This window comes from Topomyia yanbarensis, chromosome 2 (genome assembly GCF_030247195.1).
Source record: "Topomyia yanbarensis strain Yona2022 chromosome 2, ASM3024719v1, whole genome shotgun sequence".
NCBI classification, from domain to species: domain Eukaryota; kingdom Metazoa; phylum Arthropoda; class Insecta; order Diptera; family Culicidae; genus Topomyia; species Topomyia yanbarensis.
Window position 1 is genome coordinate 196609852 of NC_080671.1, and position 23144 is coordinate 196632995.

Genomic DNA, 23144 nt, shown 5'->3' on the forward strand with positions numbered 1-23144 from the left:
GGTCTATATAAGTACAACAACTTTGCCAAAAAAAAGTATGGAGCTAAATGTTAACGCAGACGAAATATTCGGACACAACCCCAATTAGTCAAAATCCCATAAGCTGTGAGATTCCTATTACGCAGGAACCGTGCAGCAGAAATTCGCGCAGAAGGAATCCGCGTAGCAGCAAACCCGACTGTATTCTATATTGTGATTCAATTTTTTGTTCAACTTTCAAAAAGGTTACTAAAATCGGACGTCGGCTCTCAAACATAGTCGGTTGTCGGCACCCCATTTTTTGTGGCTAATTCTGAATTCTCTATAACCCAATCAATATAAGTATTGTTGGAATGGACTTGACGAATAGATGCCAGAGATTGATTTTTGACATCATTTTGAAAACTAAGATGGCGACATCCGGTTTTGTGGAATTCTCTATATCCCAATCAACATGGATATTTTTGACACGGTGAGTCCATGCCAAAACTCGACATCTGATAGCATTTTTAAATCCAGGATGGAGACATCTCTATTGTAAAAGCACTCAGATTAGAGGTTTTCCGATTTGTCTATAGTAAAAAAACCATTATTATTAGCTTCGACATGTTGGGTTTTTGTATGGTAGCGAATATCAGTTTTGGATATGTAGATAACCTTTGCAAATCAAAAATATCTGCATTATACGGCTTCATATGATAACGCGCCAAGGAAAAGTCACCATTTTGAATTTTGAAGTCTTCGCCATCTTTGTTTTAAGAATGATGGCAAACATCAATTTTTGAGTAGCAGTAAAGTAGCATTTTATTTGGATTTCAGATGCTTCTTACAGCATATTAGCATTTCCATGCATAACTATTGTTAACCTGCTTTCAATAAAAACTTCTTGTCGCTAATCAGCATTTTGAAGGCAGAAAAGCCGTAAGAACCTTTTCATGGCACAGCGCTAATGGAGCGGTATTTAGCCAGAAGCACTTTTCATGTCTATTGGTTACTTGGGTAACATATGGACTTTTAATAAATAATCTACTTCAACTCCGTGTGGTATAAGTTGTTGACCCTGTAAAAAAGATGCATGTCGTTAATGCTCGAAAATCATCAGGAAAACGGAAAAATTGTGTTTATCGTCGGACACACAGCTAGCCATGACGTTGCATGCATACCGGTGTAGTCGGTGCTACACTCATTCAAACTTGGGTGTAATCAGTCTATCTCTTTCTTTGCACTACACCGGTGTAGCACCAAGAAAAAACGAAAACGTCATTAAATTCACATGGAGAAAACTCAATTGTTCGTGTTTTCTTCGCCAGATTGTCACGTACAACCCAAGTGACAATTGAAGTTTTATAGCATGCTACAAGTGCAATCTAAGTTTCATGATTGGCTATAAAACCACCATAAAACCTCAATTGTTACTAGGGAGGGAGACTATTCTATTGGTTGCAAATTTAAATTTTTGGATTTGCGTCCATTTTTAATTTATTTTTTCATGAAATTTGGGGGTAGGGAAGTACCCCTAGCCCCTTCCTCCTCTTACTATGTACCTACATTGACTTTTGCCTTATTTGTCTGAAACCTTTGTCAAAAAAATTGACCGCCTGAAACTCTCTCATTTGCACATTCTGCTACTGTTGAGCAATGATGTTAAAAGCAAAGTAGAGTAAAGTAAATTTCATTTTCTCTTTTAATATTGGTGATTTTAGTCGCATTTTGCCATTTATTACTTCATTTTGTTAGGATGCCGACAACCGATCACATTTTTCTAAATAACCAAAACAAATCATTTCACTAGATCGTCAGTAACACTTTACATATTGAAGGAATAAATTAAATTCTTTCACCAGTTATTAGCTAAGGCCTCTAGCTTTCCATTGGTATGCTTATGTGCCTATATTATGGAACTGAAGAAATGTTATGAGCTAAAGACAAAAAGGTGCCGACAACCGACCACATTCCCCTACCTAATTGTTGCGATAAATTCTGCTTATAACCCTTGTTCTAGACAGTGAAGCGAAAAATATTTCAAATTTACATAAGTATTCCAAAACGTTTGGTTATTTTGGATTCTCTTCGTCAGTAACTGACACCAACTTGCAGCCCGTTAGATAGTTTCAAAGCAGCACTAAACTGGCACCAGTTATAAACTAAATCCAAAAAAACACATGTCTTGTGTGAGCGTCTAAACAACTGGCTTGTTCCGTGTGATGCCTCGGTAGTAAGCACAGAAGTTCTGGTTCGCTGCTAAAATTGATACCGAGTAATACTTTTCCTAAAAGTATTTTTTTATTACATTATTCAGTAGCCTGACCGCTATGCTTTCTCTAGTATGATTTGCAAAATTTTACTTTATTCCATTTATTGTAGTCTCAAATATGTCAAAAAATAGCGCTAAATTTAAAGAGTTGACAAAGCGTTGCATAAATTATACAATTTTTTGTCTTTAGCCCGAAAAAGATCACGAAGGGCCCGATTGAGGAGGGTGGGTATAATTTCAGTCGTAGAGACGATTTTTTTTGACATCTATTTCGCCTTGATGCAAGTTATTTTCAGAGGAAGCCATTTTTTAACTTGTATAACCGTATCCAGGCAGCTCATGAAAAACGAAATCTGTTTAAAGGCAATTTCACCTACTCAGTATCCACGGGAATCAAAGAGTCTCTTTCCAACAATATGATCGAACAAATTTTATAACAAACTTCGCGATACTTGTCAAGCTTTTCACGGGATGGTTTGTTTGAAGAAAAGCGCGTCAAATTTTTTACAACAGTTGAAAAGAAATTTATCTGTCGCGAACGACGAACACTTTTCTCCTTGACTCCGATTGGCCATCCACTTCATTGTACAGTTGTAACTTAAATGATGCCCTGATTCACCCACCTAACTCCGTAAATCATATGCATATAATATCAATATATATCCATAATTATATAATATAATATAATATAATATAATATAATATAATATAATATAATATAATATAATATAATATAATATAATATAATATAATATAATATAATATAATATAATATAATATAATATAATATAATATAATATAATATAATATAATATAATATAATATAATATAATATAATATAATATAATGTAATACTATATAATATCATATGTGATGTGATTTGAAACCACCATTAACTCAAGGTTTTTTCTAGTGAATACGGGTAGACTTACCGTAGCTCCGAAATGGCTTATCAAGTTACCTTTGTGTTATTGCTGTTACTGAAAGGATATCCAAAAGGGATGGATCCGTAAGCAGACAATTACGCGCACTCCACGGGGAAGCATAATCTCTTCCAGCACCAATATCCAGTCAAAAGATAAAAAAATTCGTGCTTGAACCCACCTGATGGTTTGTTTTGAGAAGGGTGTGTCAAACTCATATCAGACTTTCTGGAAAGAACAAGTTCCCTTCAAGTGACTTGGGCTGGCTATCCACGTTCCCTTGTCCATTCATCAAATCCTCAATTCGTATGGTAGGTAAAAATTTGCAAATTTGCCAAAAAATGTCGTTTGGCATGCAATTTATTGATATAGTTAAACTAAGGGTCAAATAAAAAAGAAGAAAATTCTCAGAAACGATTTTGACCCTTCTTAAAGGATCTCTAGGAAACCGACGCTCCAGAGCAGCACCCTATTGACCAATTTTAGGGTCACTATGGATTGGCGCTTCGTGAAAAACAAAAAAAAAATCAAATTATGCAAAAACAAATTTTTTTATCAAATCCGATACATAAACCCGCCAGTCCTGCTTGGTATTTTTATCGGATATAATCGTTGTATATATCAGCACCAAGCATGTCGTACAACACTAGATTCCCAACGGGCAATCATTATTCATCCGGCGGAAGGCAGCAGGAAAGGCTTTCCATTTTCCACGATAAAACCTATGCACACACACAAAAAAAAAAGAAAAAAAAACACGTCGTTCCTCGTGTCAAACAACAATCCGTTATACAGTTTCTTATTATTTGCTAAAACCGACCAGCTGTGCCCTCAATCATCCTTCCGTTTTCTGTGGACTCAGGCTACAACGTTGTTAGCAAAAGTCAAATAAAAGTTTACAGAAAGGGAAAGAAACTCTAACCCGGAACAGCCTGAACCCACGCAATTATGTGTTTCCACAAAGAGGAAGGAATGTTCGTTGCCAACACGTGACATTGCTCCCTCTCTCTCGAGTCACTGACCGTGCCTTTGTGTATGTAGGTACATAAACGAAACCTAACTTGCTATCAAAAGGGCAACATTTTCTTGGATTATTCACCGGGAGAGCATTCCAAAAACAGGTCCATGCTAGAATTGCACGAGATTGTATCTCCCGTCTTTTTTTCAATGATGCTAGGAGTAGTATGGATATGACAGCCGAGAGTGGAAAGTTAGTCGATTACAGCGTCGGTTCTATTGGATTTCGACTGGAAGAAGACAAAACTTTTCTCGTTTGCCCTAATCAAATCAAAAAGCTCGAAATAATGAGGTGACTTCAACGCTACCGACGACCATGATTCGCTCTAGCTAGCTACCTGCATGGATCGAGAGTAACGTTCATCCTTAAACTTGTAGGTACCGGATTCTCACTATAGAACGAACTACAACGCTACGTTTATCGGAATAATTATGCTAATTAAGGGAAAGCTGTTACTGCGTCGAGGAATTTTCGAAATAGCATTTGCAAAAAGCACGATGAGTCATGTAGAGGCGGAGAACTGATGAAACTTCTTGTCAGCAAACTTTCTCTTTCACTTGTTCAATCGCGCAGAAAGAATACGAACGCATCAACTCTACATCTAGAAGAATTAAAAGACACACGTACACACACATAACGTGTCTACTCATTCCTCTCTTTTTCGTAGCAGCCAATAATACACAAAGAAAAAAATCTAAAAATACGAAAACAAACCACCGAGCCTCTTTGCAGTAGATATTAAGGTTCAAGTTACCTTTTTTAAGCATGTGTTAGAATTGAACGCTTGGTAGTGTGCGTAGGAAAATTTGTGTTCAGCTTTGCCACCGGATTATCCATTTAAACCTTTTTAAAACTCTAAAAGAAGAATATCAGTCGATTTTTTAGATCACCACGATTCAAATCATGCAAAATACCTGCTGGAAAAACCATCGGCTTAACTGGATGGTGCTTCTGAAAAAGTGGCTGTGGTTTTTTCTTTGCGCAGTTGTGTTGCGTACCCCAGCTCGGTGTGGTAGTGTGACAAAAAATCACAGCCACTTTTTCAAAAGCACCATCCAGCTAAGCCGATGGTTTTTCCAGCAGGTATTTTGCATGAATTGAATCGTGATGATCTAATAAATCGACTGATATTCTTCTTTTAGAGTTTTGAAAAGGTTTGAATGGATAATCTGGTGGCAAAGCTCAACACAATTTTTCTTACACATACTACCAAGCCTTGAGGTAACTTGAGCCTTAAAGTCCGAAGATGATGACTCATTTGTTCCGTCCGATGCTGGCATCTAGAAGAATGTTTACCGTGTGACCAGTAAAGTTGTGCCGGCCGGGCCTCCGTTTCGGTGCTCTTTTATTTACACACCTGAGTGTCGGGATGCCGTCGCACTCGTAGCGCATTTACTGTTCGCGTAAATGCGGGAATCGCGTTGTAATGTTGCAACGCGATGGACAACGTATGTTTTATATTACTGATGGGAGAAATGTATAAAATTTGCTCAAACTTTTAAGTTTTCTTCCGATGCGTTGAGGACCGAGTCTTATATACCAATCGACGCGGCTCGACGAGAGACGACGACAAAGAGAGGCAATGTTACTTACGTTCTATTCTAAATTTTCTCCAGACTTCTGTGTATATACAAGATGACGAAATAGAGTCACGACTACACGTCTGTCATCGCGCACTTGCTCTAAGTTCATTAAACAATACATGTAGCAATACGGACAAGTGGAACTGATGCATGGAGAATCTTCTTCTCAGGTATCAATAGGGTTTTTTTGGTGAGAATGGGGGTCGAAAGAATTTCTACTTGAAAGCACAACTGTGTATTGACACACGGAACAAAAATTACATAAACCACGCTATGCACCTATGAAAAACAAATTCATACATGCCAGCATATATCCTATACCAAAAACTGTAGCCAATTTGATTGCGAGAGAGAAGTGAAGGACTCCCGGGATACACTCGATAATATTCGATTTTATTATCGTTTTTGTCAGGAGGTATGTTCGCAAATGTTCTTAAAATTTATTAAAGTAAGGCTGGTATTAATTAATCAGTTATACATTACTGTTCAGAGTAAAAGAGTTTAACGAGCCCTTGACATGTTCTAGATGCTTCTATTACGAAAAAAAGTTCTAAGCTGACAATTATTAAAAATTTGCTCTAAAACGTAGGTGTATTCTTGCTGTTACGGCATATTATTAGCTGTAATGACGCAAATAATACTGTTTGTTCAGTGAGCTCTGGTATTGGATCTATAATAGGTTGGTCCCAGTACCAGGATAAACTGGAAGTATGTCGGAGCAAACAGGAAAAAATTCACTATGCTATGGAGAAATTTTAGGTAAAAACTATTCTTTCTCCACTAAAGGCGGTGGTCAGCTATTTTCGTCCGCGTCCCTTATCACCTGTTTGATAAGGTGATTCATCAACAGTGCTATCTATGAGAATGATCCTTGGTTAAGCAACTAATTTTTCCGATCCTAATTTATTGCAAATAATTAAGTAGTTTTCATTTCGTTTTATTATGAATTGCACATATTTTGTCGTGTGTAATTTTAAATATTCTTTGATTTGATGACATTGTAAGGGAACACGTATCCGCCTATCGAGCTGACATTTCTTTGGACTGAGCAAACTAATCTCTTTGGTTGTTTAGTGTTTGTTTGACCAATTAGGAAACTAACCCACTGGGCATTTCATGTGCGTGGGGAATACGCATGGTCTTGTCTGAGTGAAGTGATGACTGTTGAATCATGTATGATGATTGAGTATTGACAGTTCACGAGAAGAATCAGAAACCAGTTACAAGTTCTAGTAATTAGTGTAAAAATTAGCGTCGTCGCACTATGGGGTAACTAGGCTGAAAACCTGGACAAAATTATTTTCTGCTGGTCTATATATTATTTTGCAATTATAATTCAAGAAAAGCTTAAATATTTGATCTTGGGCACATTTTTCATAAAAAATCCACCTAACAGTGTAAAATTCGTTTTCTTCTAATATTTCTTCAAAAACTCAATCTAAATGAAACCATTGTGAATGGTGGCTATAGTAACATTCGAAGGACGATTTTCTAACAAATATAATTTTCTAGATTATATTTGTTCATTGGAGAAAATACATAAATTACCTTGTTTTATTGATGATCATTCCAAAACTTGTTATATTATTTTTCTCAAAGCAAAAAGTAATATTTTGAAAGGAGACAATATTTAACTGATTACTACAGAAACTGCTGCTTTGTATGCATGCATTCAATACTACAGTCACAATAATGCTGTTCGTCATTGTGTATGTATATTTTGTTCAAAGATTGAGTTGTGGATGTAAATTACCGCCCAAAGAAAATATTTGTGTCGACATAGATGAAAAATTACTAGGAGAATCTCATTCTCTTGGTAAATAGTAAATTCAAGAAAAAAAAAACACTTTCAATTTATCAACTATGAACAAAAGCAATAAAATTTTTTTTTCGGAAGTGCTACTGTATACTGAAGAAAAATGTGTAACGTTAACATTCCTCGATGACTCTTTGTTCCTCATCTACAAGTTCTACCGCTGGTTTGAAAAGGTGAGGAGGGAGAAAGGTAAGAGTTTGTCATCGAAAATTTATGACTATTATACTGCCGCTCTACCCATAATTGTCCCTTGTGTAAAGAAAATCTCATAGCACATGGGACAGTTATGCTTATAGCGACAGTATAAACGGTAAACAATTTACGAAACTGATAAGAAATCTTAGCAGTCGATTCAGTTAAATAAGACTTACAGTTGCTTATAATGTTTGATAAAAAGCACAAAAATATTGTAAAAACTACAATTTTCAAATTGCTCTCAAACCAACGGTCGGATGAGTATCCACTTGCGATGGACTGACAATAGCCGATAATTTCGAATGCTTTCAACCTTTTATCTTAATTTGACTTAATTTGAAAACTTTTTCAATTGCGAAATAGTACTAAAATCACAAAACAAACAATTACCTTTTTTGTCAAAACAAAATAGTTTGACTTTTTTATTTCGATATATCCAGCATTAGAGTAGTTAGAATAGGTCATTAGCAACGTTTCCTAGTATAACAATACTACATTAATTGTATTGTTCAATTTCAGTAGAAAGTGTTTCCTATTGCCTGATTTAGTAGAAAAAAAACGTGTTTATTTTTAATAATGTTTGACCGTGTGTCACAAATTTAGACCAAAGTTTTTAGTTATCATTTCAATGGTACACGATGTAGAAAATATTGAAGAATGATTAAAAAATATAGTTTGATTAAAAAGTTAGAATTTTTTTCCCTATTTTGTCCAACTTTTTGTTCTAGCCATCCCATAGTGCGTCGGTTGTATATTCGACATACAAAGCTAGTCGTTTCAAGTATTTCGGTAGTGCTTATTTTATACCGTGTAAAATACGCTTTAGTTAGCTTAAAAACACGCGTGAATAACAAAACAATTGGCCCCTTATTCAATTGTTCGCGGAGAAAAAAACCAATACATAACTGTCGATTTACACGATAAATAATACTTATATTACGAAATCTTCAATTACAATAACTATTTCGACAAATGTTTCGAGACCTAAAGGTAATCGCTTTTCATGATATTGTATTGTTTTTAGAAGGTCGTGTTTCGCCGGAATAACGAAACAAGGAATAATAAAATCGTTCACATACCGTTTGATACAATTTAACATAAACAACACTCCCGACTGTCGGCAATCCGGAGCTGAACGTGCTTTTTTTACAAACTGAGCATTTCTAAATTAATTCAACAAACGATAAATCTACCATAAATTCTAGGCAGCCGGCTGCCCAGAGCAATGAATACATTATAATACTTCTGAGAGTTGCATAGATCGTATCACTTATCAAGATGAATCCAGATTTATGTAACTATTTACCCCATGCTACTAACAAAAACTCTTTCCCGTGACAAACGTGGATATGCAGAGGTATACACAATCTCCATAATACCGTTTGTTACACTAACATTCCTTCCCTTCCCCGATGACTGCAAGGACGTGGCCGGCGCCGTTATTGGCATTTCAAAGTATAGAACTCTCGAAACGTGAACATTGGAGAATGGATAGCTACTCCCAGGCCCCATTCGTTGATACTCTGTGCAATTTTGCTTGTTCTAGTCAATCACGGAGTAGCAACTACGAATTGTACGATCATCATGCTCATGCTCATGCTCAAACTATTCTTTCTCCACTAAAGAGAAAATTGTTTTACACCACATTTGCGCGTAAAAGGCACAAAACCTATAACTAAATTAGTTGTTGGAGAGACGTTCCAAGTTCCTCTCATCAGAATTCGATACTAACTTAGTGACAGGACTAAGCTAGCGTCGGATGGACACAAGCTCCAAAAATTGAAAACATGTGTTTTCATTTTCGGAGCTATCGTCAATCCGGTGCTAGCTTAGTCCTGTCCCTAAGTTAGTGTCGGATGCTAATGAGAGGAACGCAAAACGCCTCTCCAATAACTAATTTGGGGAGAAAATTGTTTCTATATTCTCTTCTCTATTTAATTCTTTTGGTAGCAAACCGGAGTAAAAAAGAGCATTTTTTATGCCTCGGAGAAACTGGGAGCAGGAAGTGTGTACTGGGACAAACCTAATTTCAGCCTGTAACGTTTTTTTATCTTGGTACTCTGAATTACGACTCTCGTTCCAAATCTCAAAGACGGTTCCAAATTACAATTTCACATGTTACACACGTACGTTGTTGTTCGCATCTGGAACTCACTTCAATATGAATTAATCTTGCTGAGCACGTTGCCCTTCTCTTTTGCGTCATTCGCATCGTCGACAGTAAGACGAACTGGTCGTACATGTGAGTATTTCTTTTCTTGTTATCAAAGCACCAAATTGGGTGATCCACCCGACTTGATTTTAGGCGCTTCTTTGAACAGACTTCCGATCAGGGATTAAATAGTAATAATTTCAAATCGATCTAGGTAAACAGACCCTATACTCACTCACATGAGGCATGAGAAAGACTGCAAGGCTCGATTTCATACATGTTCATTCTTGTCTCGTACTGTTTATCTTTGTCCGATTTTCGTCCAACCGAGCGATCAGTTCCCGCAACAGTACGATTGCGAACGTTTAATGGTCATGGTGCAGGTGAAATTTGTGCGAACTTTTTTCATTAGTTCTGAAACAAAAGTGTGGACATTATTTGAACTAGGTGTTTTTTTTACAATATTCGCAGATGTTTACTAGAATTACTCAAAATGGCGATCGCAGAATGAGTGAATCGTAGTAAATCGCAACAATGGATCCAAGCGATCTGCCAATCGAAGAGGGGTAAACAATCCACATCTCGGAAACGTCTGGACCCGTAACATCCCGGAGACATCGGTGTAACTTCAATTCACCGGTCTGGAGACAATCTAGCGCACAACGACGACAAGCATCCAAAATAAAAATGGCCCTCCCGAAGAATATTATCGAGCTGATGAGAAAGTCCGGCTGCCGATCGGTGACACATCTGCTATCGACCATTTTCGCACTGCTCCTGCTACCGGTTCTCGCCCTGGGCGAGAGTTCCCAGTTCGACCTACTGGGTGGCGGTGTACAATTTTACGGCAAGCATGGTTTCAAGAAGTTGATCCAATAAAATTATCGCGATGAAATTAATTAATGTTCAGTTCTCTTATTGCGCGCTTAGACGCACATTGTTTACGAAATCTCTTGAATGTGGTAGTATTTCTAAAATAATAGTCTTATCGGGTGTCTCGGTTGATGTGGCGGACAATAGAAAGCGATTTTAGATTTCGAGAAACGTAACGTAACGGCTGCCGGCGGGAGTGAAACGAACGGCCCAACAACATCATTAATCGGGTAATTGAGGGCGATAAGCGTGAATAATTGTCGGTTCGTCCGAGGTTAAATTGTTTTCTTGTAGATACAAAGCGGAATGTAGTAATCGAAGATGGTGGCGTGTTACTGGAGATTGGAAGCAGATTTCGAGTTGTCTCCACAAGGAGGTATGGATCGGTTCGAGGAGAGAATGGATCTTGGGTGAAGAATTTCGTGAAATTTTGACTAACTGTTGGAGGAAATTAAGAAAAGTGCCTATGACTTAAGATTACACTTTGAAAATATAGCGATTTACGATAATTTTGATATTATTAATTGGAAAGAAAGCCATTGGAAACGCAATGTGATTATAATATAGTTGGCAGGATATTCGAAAATTCAGAACAATCTGTGTTTGCTCGTAAGTGGATCTTTATTTCGTGCGGATACGTGCACCTAAAAAGGAATATCGCCGAAAATCTGTTTATGAGAATACCGCCCAATTTACACCTTTTCGACTCGATTCAGTGACGGTTCAGTACCGTGCACGGACACCAATATAATTTCATACACATCAAATGCGAGCATTCTTACATGTCCGGCACAGTTCCGTGCCGGAGAACTGCGAATGCACACATTTCTCGACAAACATATGATTACGGCTTATAAGCCAACTGTCAAAATTCTCTTTGAAAGGATATTTCGGACAAACCGTTACTGCCCAAACATTGTTCACAGCAGTTAACGAAAGAGAAAACTTTTCTCTTTTGTTTATTATCTTACCATTATTGGCGAGTAACGGATTTTCCGGTATTTAATTTCAAAGAGAATTTTGACAGTTGGCTTTTAAGCCGTAATCATATGTTTGTCGAGATTTGAATGTGTAAATAAATATAGGTGCCCGTGCACGGTACTAAACCGTCACTGAATTGGATCGGATAGGTGTAAATAGTGCTTAAGACAGAGAGAGGGAGAAATAGGCGTAGAAAAATTACATCACAAAAAAATTACAAAACAAAAATACAGATTCGTTTTTGGTAACCCTATTAGTTGTTAATATCGTTTTTGTTTGAGGCGATGGAAATGTAAATGTTAACAGAGGCATCAATTTAAACAAAATGAAATTTGTAAATGCGATTGTAAATTCTTGGTTTGGTTGCGATTTTTGAATGTTCAGAAATTAGGAAAAGGATGCAAAATGAATTTCGCAACAATGGTCGCTGGTTGTCTTCAGATTTTCAGCAGTGTTGAAAATTAAGAATGACAATAAACCTGCTGTCGTCTCTTCTCTTTGATAACACTGACAACTAACGTTCAATTGAAGTAGTAAATGTGTACAATCAATAGGGTAAAGTGCTTATTTTCACCATATTAGGGAGGGTTCGCTACTAGTTAATTAATTTCTCTGCCTACAAATGATGGAATGCATATAAATTAGCATCAACAGCTTTGCTTCGTTGTTAAGAACCAATATAATAACACAAATGCCCTGAAAACAGTAAAACGCACGTGTTTGAACGCAACGAAAACTCGAATCGAGTGCCCCAATTGTCGTCATTCCGTTTGACCCAATGAACAAAGATGGCCAACACTGCTCTAACCAATGACTTCAAATGGATAACGTGATAATAAAAAAAACATGGCGAGAATAGGGTCATTACCCTGAAACAAAAGCTTCATAAGCTTCTCGCCTTAATCCGATAGGTTTCGTGTACTAATCGCGGATTAAGCAGCTTTCAAGTTACATTAAAAGCAACTTGAAAGCTCGCTAAGTTTATACTTTGAAGTGTGTTTTTGTAGTATCATCCGAGCTTTTAGTCACTTGTGTATGATTTGCTAGCAGACTTCCGACATTCGCAATACGGTTCTTGCATGCAAGGTTGAATACAATGGTGATTCGCTCGTACGAACTTCAATGCGATGGTGATTTGTAGCGTATTTCTGGATGTTTACTCACATTTTTTCGGAAAAAATCCTCTAACTCAGCGATTCTCAACCTTTTGTGCCAAGGACCCCTTAGAAATCACCTTGAGTTATTGCGGACCCCACGGTTTACCATCGATATTGTATGCTATCAATATATTATTTTCAGTCTGCTAAGAAATAAAAATTGAAATTTCAATATCCACGGAAAAAAATATTTCTCTTTGCGGACCCCCAGTAACGAGTTCACGACCCCCTAGGGATACGCGGACCCCAGTTTGAGAATCACTGCTCTAGCCAATATGTCTGTCCTTTGCGAAATAACTGCTAACCGAAACATTTCTGAATGTTATGTTGGTCCCAATGCAGCAATATTTCTGTGAATTTATTCTGACACTATCGTAGGCCATTAATTTTGTCTACTGAATACAGAAGATGAATTTTTTATAAATTTGCTAAATATTTTATTCTATATTTGCATTGCCGGGCAGTTTTTAGACAGCAGAACGCAATTGTTTTTTTGATTTCAAAATGACAGTAACGATCGTGTTCATGATCATCAGTTATTCTATCCAATTTAGAACTGGCCGACACCACTTGCATTTCAACATCTTTAAAATAACAGCAATATTATCATCATCAGCAGCAGCATGTTTGTTTTCTTGGTACAGCTGTTGGTTGATGAGTCTGCACAATACTCCATTTTCGATTGTACCGAATAATATTGAGCGCAGAATTATTCTTTCAAAGACCGCGAGCTCTCGATATTCTGGTTCTCTCTCATGTTTGAACAGAACCAAAGGAAATGTCAGCAATTCTCTAGAAGAAGTTTTATGCGACAACTTCGTACATTACCCCATCGATTTCCACCTTGAAACAAACACCGTTTGAACTGCCCCGATATCTACCAGCTACCATGCCATTTGACTTATCAGAGATCATAGCCAGTCCGATTCTCGCAACCTTTCTTTTAAAAAGCAAATATGCCTCTTCCACTGCTCTGCGATCAACGCTGAGGACATCGAAATCATCTACGAAGCCATAAAGTATGTAAGATCTCGTGATGCTGGTTCCGTTCCTTTACACATCCGATCTTCATATTGCACCTTCAAGCACTTTTTTAACCATAGAGAGTGAATCGCCCTACTTTCGTTCATCTAACGTCACAAACAAATCGGATGTCTGTACAACTACTTTCACGATTCATTTAGACCTCTCAGTCAAACAAATTAGATTTGTCGGAAAAACATGTGCAAGCATTATCTACACCACATTTGGTTTCACTAAATCGTACGCTGCTTTGAAATTCATAAACAAACGGTGAATCGGCATTCCGTTCCTCGTTGGTCGACACAGCTGACGCAGTCTACTAAATTGATAACGGGAGAGTGCCTCATAGACGGCATTGAGGATCGTTATGCCTCAATAGTTATTGCACGCTAGTTTGCGGCTCTGCTTGAAGATAGGACATAAAGCTATCTAACCAAAACTTTCACGCGTAGTTCCTGGGCAATACTTCCTTCTGCTTCGGCGAGTACCTTTTCGTAGTGCCCACATTTTTTTGCGCCGATGAAGTCACCATATCGTTCCCTGTACTGGTGTGTAGTCCCAGCCAGGGATGCCAAAGGTACTGGTAAACTACATTTTTTTCGGTATATTTACATTTGCACAAGTCGTACAGCCCGCTACAGCGACACATCACTACAGCTCTTGCCAGAACGGTAGCCAAACCGAGTACATTTTCCCGTAGAGTAGTAGAATACATTTTTGTTTTGCTGCAGTACTCCGACTGCTCGGTGAGAGTGTGGCGTAGTAAAGTTTGTTCTCTCGCTTTGTACACTTTTCTCTGCGTAGTCAAAGGGAGAGGCCTGCACACGAAAGAGTTGATGCCGGTCGCCACGCAATGGAACCGCATTTATTTTGGTCGTTTGTGTTTTAAAATATTGAATAGATCAAAAATATTAAAAAGTGTAAAATAAGGAAAGAGAAGCTGTACCGCTCGTGTCTGGTGGCTGTACTGGGGGCAGTATTTTTTGTCATGTTACTGCTTTGCTTACAGACTGCCGTACAGCGCTGGGCGTCCTGCAATAGCGAACGACAGAAGCGACGAAAGAGAAATGAGAATGTAGGCAGAAAAATTACAGCCGTAGAAAAGGTAGGCATTTTGCATCCTTGGTCCCAGCAGGCATTCGGCATCGAATCTTTATTCTGTCACTAGTCAAACAGAATTGTCATTCACTGACGAATCGTCAAAGTCCCGTTTGAATAGACCGCCATAGTATGGATTGCTTTCTGTGGCGAGCGAGACGACAACTTTGGAATATTCTGGCATTTTCTTTGACCCTTTACGCAGAAGAATGCTGCACAACTCCAATTACACATTGGATCTAGCCTTCGTGGGTGATATGACTGCATATTAGCTTCCGGAACCTTCTTTTCAATTTACATCCATCATTCGTTGTAAGCATGGACAACAAGTTGCCCAAAGGACACCACGTTACGTGTAATCAAGATTGAAATGCGGAACAAAATGTACTCACGTGGCGAGCACGACTGTAAACTTGGAACGTGGAACTGCAAGTCAATCCCGGAATTTGATAGAATTGTACCCGACGACTTACAAACTCGCAACTTCGGGATCGTAGCATTAAAAGAGATTGACGGAACAACAATGTGGGAAAGTGCAAGATTCTACCAGAACGTATGTGCGCAGTGTGGATAAACGATGCGCGAGCTTCGCAAACTCCCGAGGAAAAGAAGAGCAAATCACCATCTGCGTTTTGAAATATCTACGTGAACTATTTCACGAAATTAAAAAAAAAATCATTGATTTATTTTTTGCCTTTCTCATATAGAAAGGTTATGCAATCGCTCTAAAAATCATCAACCTAATCCCGGCCCGGAGGGTCGAATGTCATATGCCGTTCGACTCAGTTCGTCGAGATCGTAAAATGTCTGTGTGTATGTGTGTATGTGGATAGCTGGACCGATTTGCACAAACTTAGTCTGAAATGAAAGGTACCACCTTCCCATCGGCTGCTATTGAATTTTTTGTTGATTGGAGTTCTGGTTCCGGAATTACGGGTTGAAGAGTGTGATCACACAGCAAATTCCCATATAAACTGAAATGAAAAATTCTCAAAGGGAGGAGTAAGGGAAAATTTCAAAATCGAATTTGTATTTTGGATGCCAAATGACTTTAAAATGCATGAAACGTTGAGATTTTATGTACTCTCGAAAAAAAATTTTTGACGAAAATTGACTCTTTTGACTTTGGCACATTTTTGTCATTCTAAAATCTAAAATTTCCATCAACGAGGCAGCTATTTCAGGCAGAACCGTCAATAGGGAGCACCTGAGTGGCTCAATCAAACACGAAAAACTATAAATAGAGGAGCCGCGTGATTGTTTGAATCAGTTTTTGCTCTTATGCCAAACGAGCATCATCATGGCTATAGCAACTGGACGCTACAATAAGCGGTGGACGCTATAGATTTTCGGCAGCGGTGGTATCGCACACAGTTAACCGGTTAAGAATTGTTCAAGTACCAGGTGGGTAGGTGCCCGATCAGAAACACATAGCGCAAATATTTTAAAAAATCTATCTCGATTTATAACACAACTTACTACGAAAATTGCATTCTATTATAAACTTTTTGTTGAATTCTGATCAGGTGGGGTGGTTTTGGATTGAGTTCAGTACTGTAGGGTGCGACGTGTGTGTGCTGATTGAAAGTTTGCGTTTGAATAAAATAATTTATTTTTGTGCTTGTGAGCGCGTTGGATTGACGATGTTTTCGGCGATGAGATGAGCCTATTGGTACGCATATTTCCAGTATATGTGATACGTTTTGTATTACTATGGCATCTGATAACATGCATCTGTAATTGTTTCAAAACCACGGGCGGACTCAACTGGATTTACGCCTACAGAAAGGCGAGGATTAGTTGGATATTTTTCTGGGCGAGGAGACTGAGTTATGTTAGAACTGTTTTTCTTGTAATTTGTTTTCAAACCGATGCGATGCGATGGTTTATATCGATCGAATTCCGTAGTGCGTGTTCAGCAGCGTAGTATGTTATATGGAAGTTTCAAAGTGGAATTGGAACGGAAACAATCACATTTCTAGTACAGCTTCTTGATTTATTATTTCGAACAGTTTTATTTTGAATTGTGTAACTGGTAAACGCTGCCGTTCTCTTTGGTTTGGTAGATTGGAGAAAATAATTTCGAGTCAAGTAACAACATAAGATCACGTTCGGTAGTGGTACATTTCTAGGTAATAAAGAAATTTGCGACAATTTGTTACATGAGGGAAGGAGGGGAGTCAATTTTGGGCAATTTTTGCGTTACGTAATTCATGAATGGTCCCATAAGAACACGAAAAATGAAAAAAAACAAGATTTTTTCAGGATTCAGGATAAAGTGACAACAACAACTGTTAAGGGGAGCGTCTGGTGTAAAGTGCTCAAAAGGAAAGTTATTTTTTTACGATTTTGAAGGCAAGGCAACAATGGATCTTTTGTGTTATATTGGGATCGCTTTATACATTCATTGTGTACGAAAAAAATATTTTCAGTTACACAGAGCCACACCTACGAGCGTTCCAAGAGTAGACGTCCACCCATTTCCAGGTCGAGGAGCGCCGCGGCGAACACGATAAAATTGTCTGATTCGGGAAATTCAATCAGTTTTGTATAGCTTAGACTTGTAGTTAGTTTATTAGCCACAAAAAATAGAAAAAAGTTCGAGTTTAGGACGATTCGATGAAAACCGAAAAAAACTCATATTTTACTGTAAATTTCGCTAATTTTTCTTCAAAATAAAAGGGAGAAAGAAATTTTATGATGATTTCTGTGTCTCATTGACAGACTAATTGGGCATATTCATAAAAAAATCAATTCAGTTCGTTGAGATTTCTTTAATTATCGTGTTCGCCAATTTGAAAAACACAGTTTCGAGAAAAATGCTATTAAAGAGTGTCCCACATCAAATTGCATCACGGAAAAAACGCTGTAGAAAATGACCCTTTGGGTATTTTCTCTTGAAAATTTGGGTAGAAGTAGTTTAGAGTGTATTGTTTACACTGTCTATTTATCGCTGTCAATTTTTCGAAACCTGGGGTGGCATTACGCATCTCGAAACGAAAGGTTTATTGTATGCAAGCTTGTATGAAAAAGTCGATTCGAAATGGTTCCATAATGTCGCCCCTGTTGCCGAAAGATTGAAATCTGCGCGTCGAATGTATTTAGGGTTGCCACCCCTCCGGGTTTTACCCGGAGACTCCGGTTTTCGGGAGCGATTTCCGGGTTTTACATCAATTTCTCCGGGTTTGGTGGGAAGAAGCATAGGTTCAATTTTTTGGAATTAATTGATTCTTTACAAAATATTTAAAAAGTCTAAATTAACTATTACTCTGGTTCAGATTTATTTTTCCCGACTAATCCTTCGTTTCAAGGTGGCGAAGAGTTCACCAAATATTGCTAATTTAACAATGAAAATGAAAAACAAATAAAATTTACTACAAATTAACCTTCCGGAAGTCGCGCTAGTACACTGAGTGCACGCTGCTCTGAAAATCTAGCGAAATCGTCTTAGGGGACCAGCGGCTGCTCGTTCGGTAAGCCATATGCGCGACTTCCAAAGGGTTAAGGAAAGTAATATTTCGCTATGTGCTACAATTGAAATGTTGCATTCCACTAAGTCGCTCAAAATGGTGTAAGAAGTTATTTTACTGCAATTTTACCAAATCATTTCACACTTAGTAGTGCTTATCACCAGCTGCACTAAGGTCTGGCAGATTTGTTCTAATTCAACTGACTAGGTCAACATCAAACGAGTTCTTGCGGTGTTGTTGCTACTCCAGCAGCGATCCTTAACTGGGCTAGGGAGGTGAGTTTTGCCCCTTTGTTGCGAAATTAAAATTTGTTGGTGACGAATAACCGACACCACATAGTGTGATGTCGCAGCTCTGCCTCCTTTGCTCTCCTTCTCCTGTTCGTTGTGGAGGAGAGCAATGCTCGTTCGACCTCCACAGTGAGAGTAGCTGGTGCTTTTGTATTCTTGGCACTTAGTCAGGGAAGTGAAATACTACACCACATTAAACCGATAAAACCGTTCACAAGCGTGAAAAATTTACAGTTTTACTTTAACGTGGTAAAAAAGCGATTAAAGTGCTCTAATAGCAATCGCTTTGATTCCAATTTCTGTCTCGTTCCACTCAAAATCCACCAACCCCCAGATCAGTGAAAATCTCCGGGTCAAAGCCTCTCCAGAGGTGGCAACCCTAAATGTATTGCTCTTTAAAACAACAAAAACTTCAGAGTGGCCACCGAAATTGCGGGAGACCTTTTCTAGATTTTCAATACTGACAATTAAGCGGATAAAAAAGAAGTCGATTATTTTTGCCCTCTACACCCCTTAAGTAAATTTCTAAAAGGAATTAAAAATAACTTATATGCATTCTTGTAACCTGTTCTCGACAATATATTCAGTGAAAACTCAAACACACATTGAAATTGTAAACAGCGCCTTCAGGCGAGTTGATGCATTTTCAAAAATTATCAAGCATGTAAATCGAGCACGGTTTTAGTTTTCATTTTGGACCGCCACTTTAACTCAACTAACAACTTTAATTCGTTGCGTGACGGGAATAAGAAGCAGTCTATAATCGCATTTGATCTCCGATTAAAAACAATTTATGAGCGATTCTCAAATTAAATTCAACATCTGATTTTGACACTCATGCCATGGGCGAAATGGATGGAAGCTCGATATGCTACGAATATTCCGTATTCAAATAAATTCATGAATCGGGCTGTTTTACTAAATTTTCCTGCTAGATTTCTACCTGAACAATATCACATTGAAAGCCGTTATTCTACCTCGCACCATTTTTCCCGAACCCCCTGCACACATCCTCACCAAAGCAAACTGACCTACTTGTCATCCAGCCAAGCATGCTGTTCCTCCGGTTCGCTCCTGTTTTTAATCGCTTTTCCTTCAGTTCTCGTTATTATCATTGCGCTCAAATGTGCTCCCGGTCGCATGCGGTAGTTTGCAGTATACATAGTCAGCAAATCAGTAAACCGAAGCTTAAAGGGAAACTACTGCTGATTATCATCCGGTAGGATGAGGGTAGTAGAGCACCCGCACAAGAGCGACGATGACGACGTCGGAAAATGTATGTAACGATAACGATGCTGAACTGTCACACTGTCATTATAATCGTCATTTTCATCTCTCACACAAGTCAGTCCTCCCTTCCATCCCTCTCTATCCGCTCCCGCTCCCAGGGTGCACACGAACTGAAAACTGACTGACAGAAACTGCTTCCATTTTCATTGCGATGTTTCGAAACCCGTCTGATGATATGACGGTAATCCCGCTATTGTTGCGTAATGATTATATTCGGCTCTAATTAATTTCATTCAAATTTATTCCACGGTTGATGCGCGCAAACCGCCAACACGATACATACAAACAACCGGCTGGGTTGGTGGTTGAATCGTGGCATAGCGGAAAATTGACTGTCATCAGCTGCAATGTTTGCGTGGGCTATCTTTTCAGAAATATAACTTGAATGTCTGTGACGAGCTAAAATTGAGCACATTGTGTATCTTTCCAATAGATGCCTTTTTCCGACAATGCTGCAGGGATTTCGAGAATATCCGTCGTGAGTCGAATAATGTTTCAATCACTGGATTAGGTTGGAAACGGAACGGCCGTCGATAAATATTATTTCCGCATACAATAAGGGATACCGAATAACGTGCTTTATACCTCTAGAGAGTATCGAATAGCAATATATATATATATATATATATATATATATATATATATATATATATATATATATATATATATATATATATATATATATATATATATATATATATATATATATATATATATATATATATATATATATATATATATATATATATATATATATATATATATATATATATATATATATATATATATATATATATATATATATATATATATATATATATATCCTATCACTATATCTACTATACTACTCACACTATCTACTCTATACTACTACTATAATATATATATACTATAGATATACCTACTATACTACACTCTACACTATCTACTCTATAAATCTTGGGTGATCACCAATCTAGGAGCGGCATTGTATAGATTTGGCAACGTAATTGACTGGCACGTTCTCTCACACACTACAACCCCTTTACGCAATTTAGCCATTCTGTTTCTACAGACTTCACGGTCGACTCTAAATACACATCTCCAACATTGAGCATAATTTATATTTTTATGTTAACTATAAACCACTGGCACATAGAACAAACATATAATGCTAGAACCTTTCTCAAAAAATCTGTGTAAGCATTTAAATGGTACCCATCGCATACAGGTTTGCATGCGTGAATTACAATTGTATCCAAGTTTTCACACAAGACCCGTATAGCGTTTGCTACCCGATCGTAGCGCCGGCTAGTAGCAAGTTGCTACTTGCTGGTGGCATTCCAAAACGGCAAGTTTATTTCTTACACACATTGACCACCGTCCAAAGTTACTACAATGGAGGAAACATGTCGAAGTTCATTTCAAAAGTTCTGCAGTGCCCGTCATTTGACTTTATTAAACCAATCATACAGCTGTTGACAAAAAAACATTCGTTTTGGTGGGGGAGTATGTTGCGGCAGAGCGCAATCTGTGCATATGCCCCCGCCGTTGTACATGTATTATCTGTGATAAAGTGCGCCAAATAAAATTCACGACAGTCTAGTTCAGTCACCGCCGGCGGTGGTCGATCGATCGTACTTTGTGTTTTTATATCTTATCACAGTCCATCTTTTGTTTCACTGTTTGTGCCTTGTTCGCTTCGTCCGTTTATTGGAAGGCAGGAAACGGGTCCTACCGCTCAGAATGATCAGCTAGTTTACTGTACAACGTGCTATTCAAATCATTCCCAAAGTTTAAACGGGATACATAGGAGGAAGAGCGCATGTTAAAAAGAAGGGAAATATTCACAATAGATTTTGATCCATTTTAACAACTGTTGTAAATACAAGAATAAATAAACGGTATCCAATTAAGGAGAAACAAATCACATCCGTCACTAATTAGGTCGTATCTATGCATTTCTCTAATATGGTTATTCAGTCAAATAGAATGAACATTTTGATGTACCACTTTCGACCAAATAACACTTGAATCAAAACTAGTCAGTCAAATGGCATTCGGCCAAAGAATCCATTCGGCAAAATGACCTATTCGGCCAAATGACCCGTTCGGCCAAATTACCCATTATTCCTCGCAATTAATATTTTAAAAATCAGATTTTCGTAGGAAAACTCGTCAAAATATCTTCTCCGTGCACCAAATACATCAGAACTCTTCTTCAAATTTCAGATTTCAGATGATCATATTTCTCATCATGTTAAAGACATGAACCATCTATATCAAATCAATCAATTCAAATATTCCAATACCAACAATTTCAAACTATTTATATAAGCTCAATCATATAACTATGTCTTATCAACAACCCGGGTTGAATACAGCAAATTATGCCATCGCGCTGGGAAGAAAAAACTTCCCACTACCAAAGGCAATCAATCGGGTGGTAGCGCCCATTACGGATAGCTTTTCAACGTCTCGACCGTATGGCGTTGAAGGGTAACGAGGATGAAATATTGTCACCCCAAAATGTTGATTCGAATTTCAATCAGTATCCGGCAAACAACAACCCACACGCAGCGGAACCCCTATTTTCCTACCGAAATTGACTATCTAGGGTGTCTAGAGCAAACAATTTATTTTTCGCGTTCGTAGCAATGAGTTCCTGCTTTTGACTGAAACCAACGAATAGACACGTGATGAAGAGGAGGAGAAGGAGAAGGATGACGGCCGCGGAGGAAGTAAGTTAAAAGATGTAAAAAAGAGTACCCTTTTTTGTCGACATCCCAATAAAAGTGTCATCCCGCGGTGAAAGGGATGCGACACTTCGGTTTTGATTTAATGACTACATCAGCGCCAGAGAAAACCCCTTCTCATAATGACGGGATGCTTGGTTTTTCATTCACTATACACCACACGGTGCTTTGCGAAAAGTTGTTCGGTTTACTCGAATAGCAGTTATTTTATGTATTTAGCTGCTGTTGTGTGGAGATGTCCAATATTGCGGTAGTATACAATGCACTACAATGATGATAACTTTTATGCTGAAATTGATAATTATTT

The 23144-nt window shown here is 38.0% G+C and overlaps 1 protein-coding gene and 1 long non-coding RNA gene across 7 annotated transcripts in view; one reads left to right on the top strand and one right to left on the bottom strand.

The window, feature by feature from the left end:
- The window catches only part of LOC131682572 (semaphorin-1A), a 531458-nt gene that overhangs the window by 202237 nt on the left and 306077 nt on the right, over positions 1–23144 (bottom strand). The gene's annotated exons all lie outside the window — the stretch shown is intronic.
- LOC131682573 (uncharacterized) lies at positions 10045–11302 on the top strand. 2 transcript variants are annotated; one of them, XR_009304109.1, is made up of 3 exons: positions 10045–10312; positions 10392–11023; positions 11088–11302. It is a non-coding gene; the product is annotated as an uncharacterized LOC131682573 (long non-coding RNA). The 2 variants fall into 2 exon arrangements; XR_009304108.1 differs by having other exon boundaries at positions 10046–10303.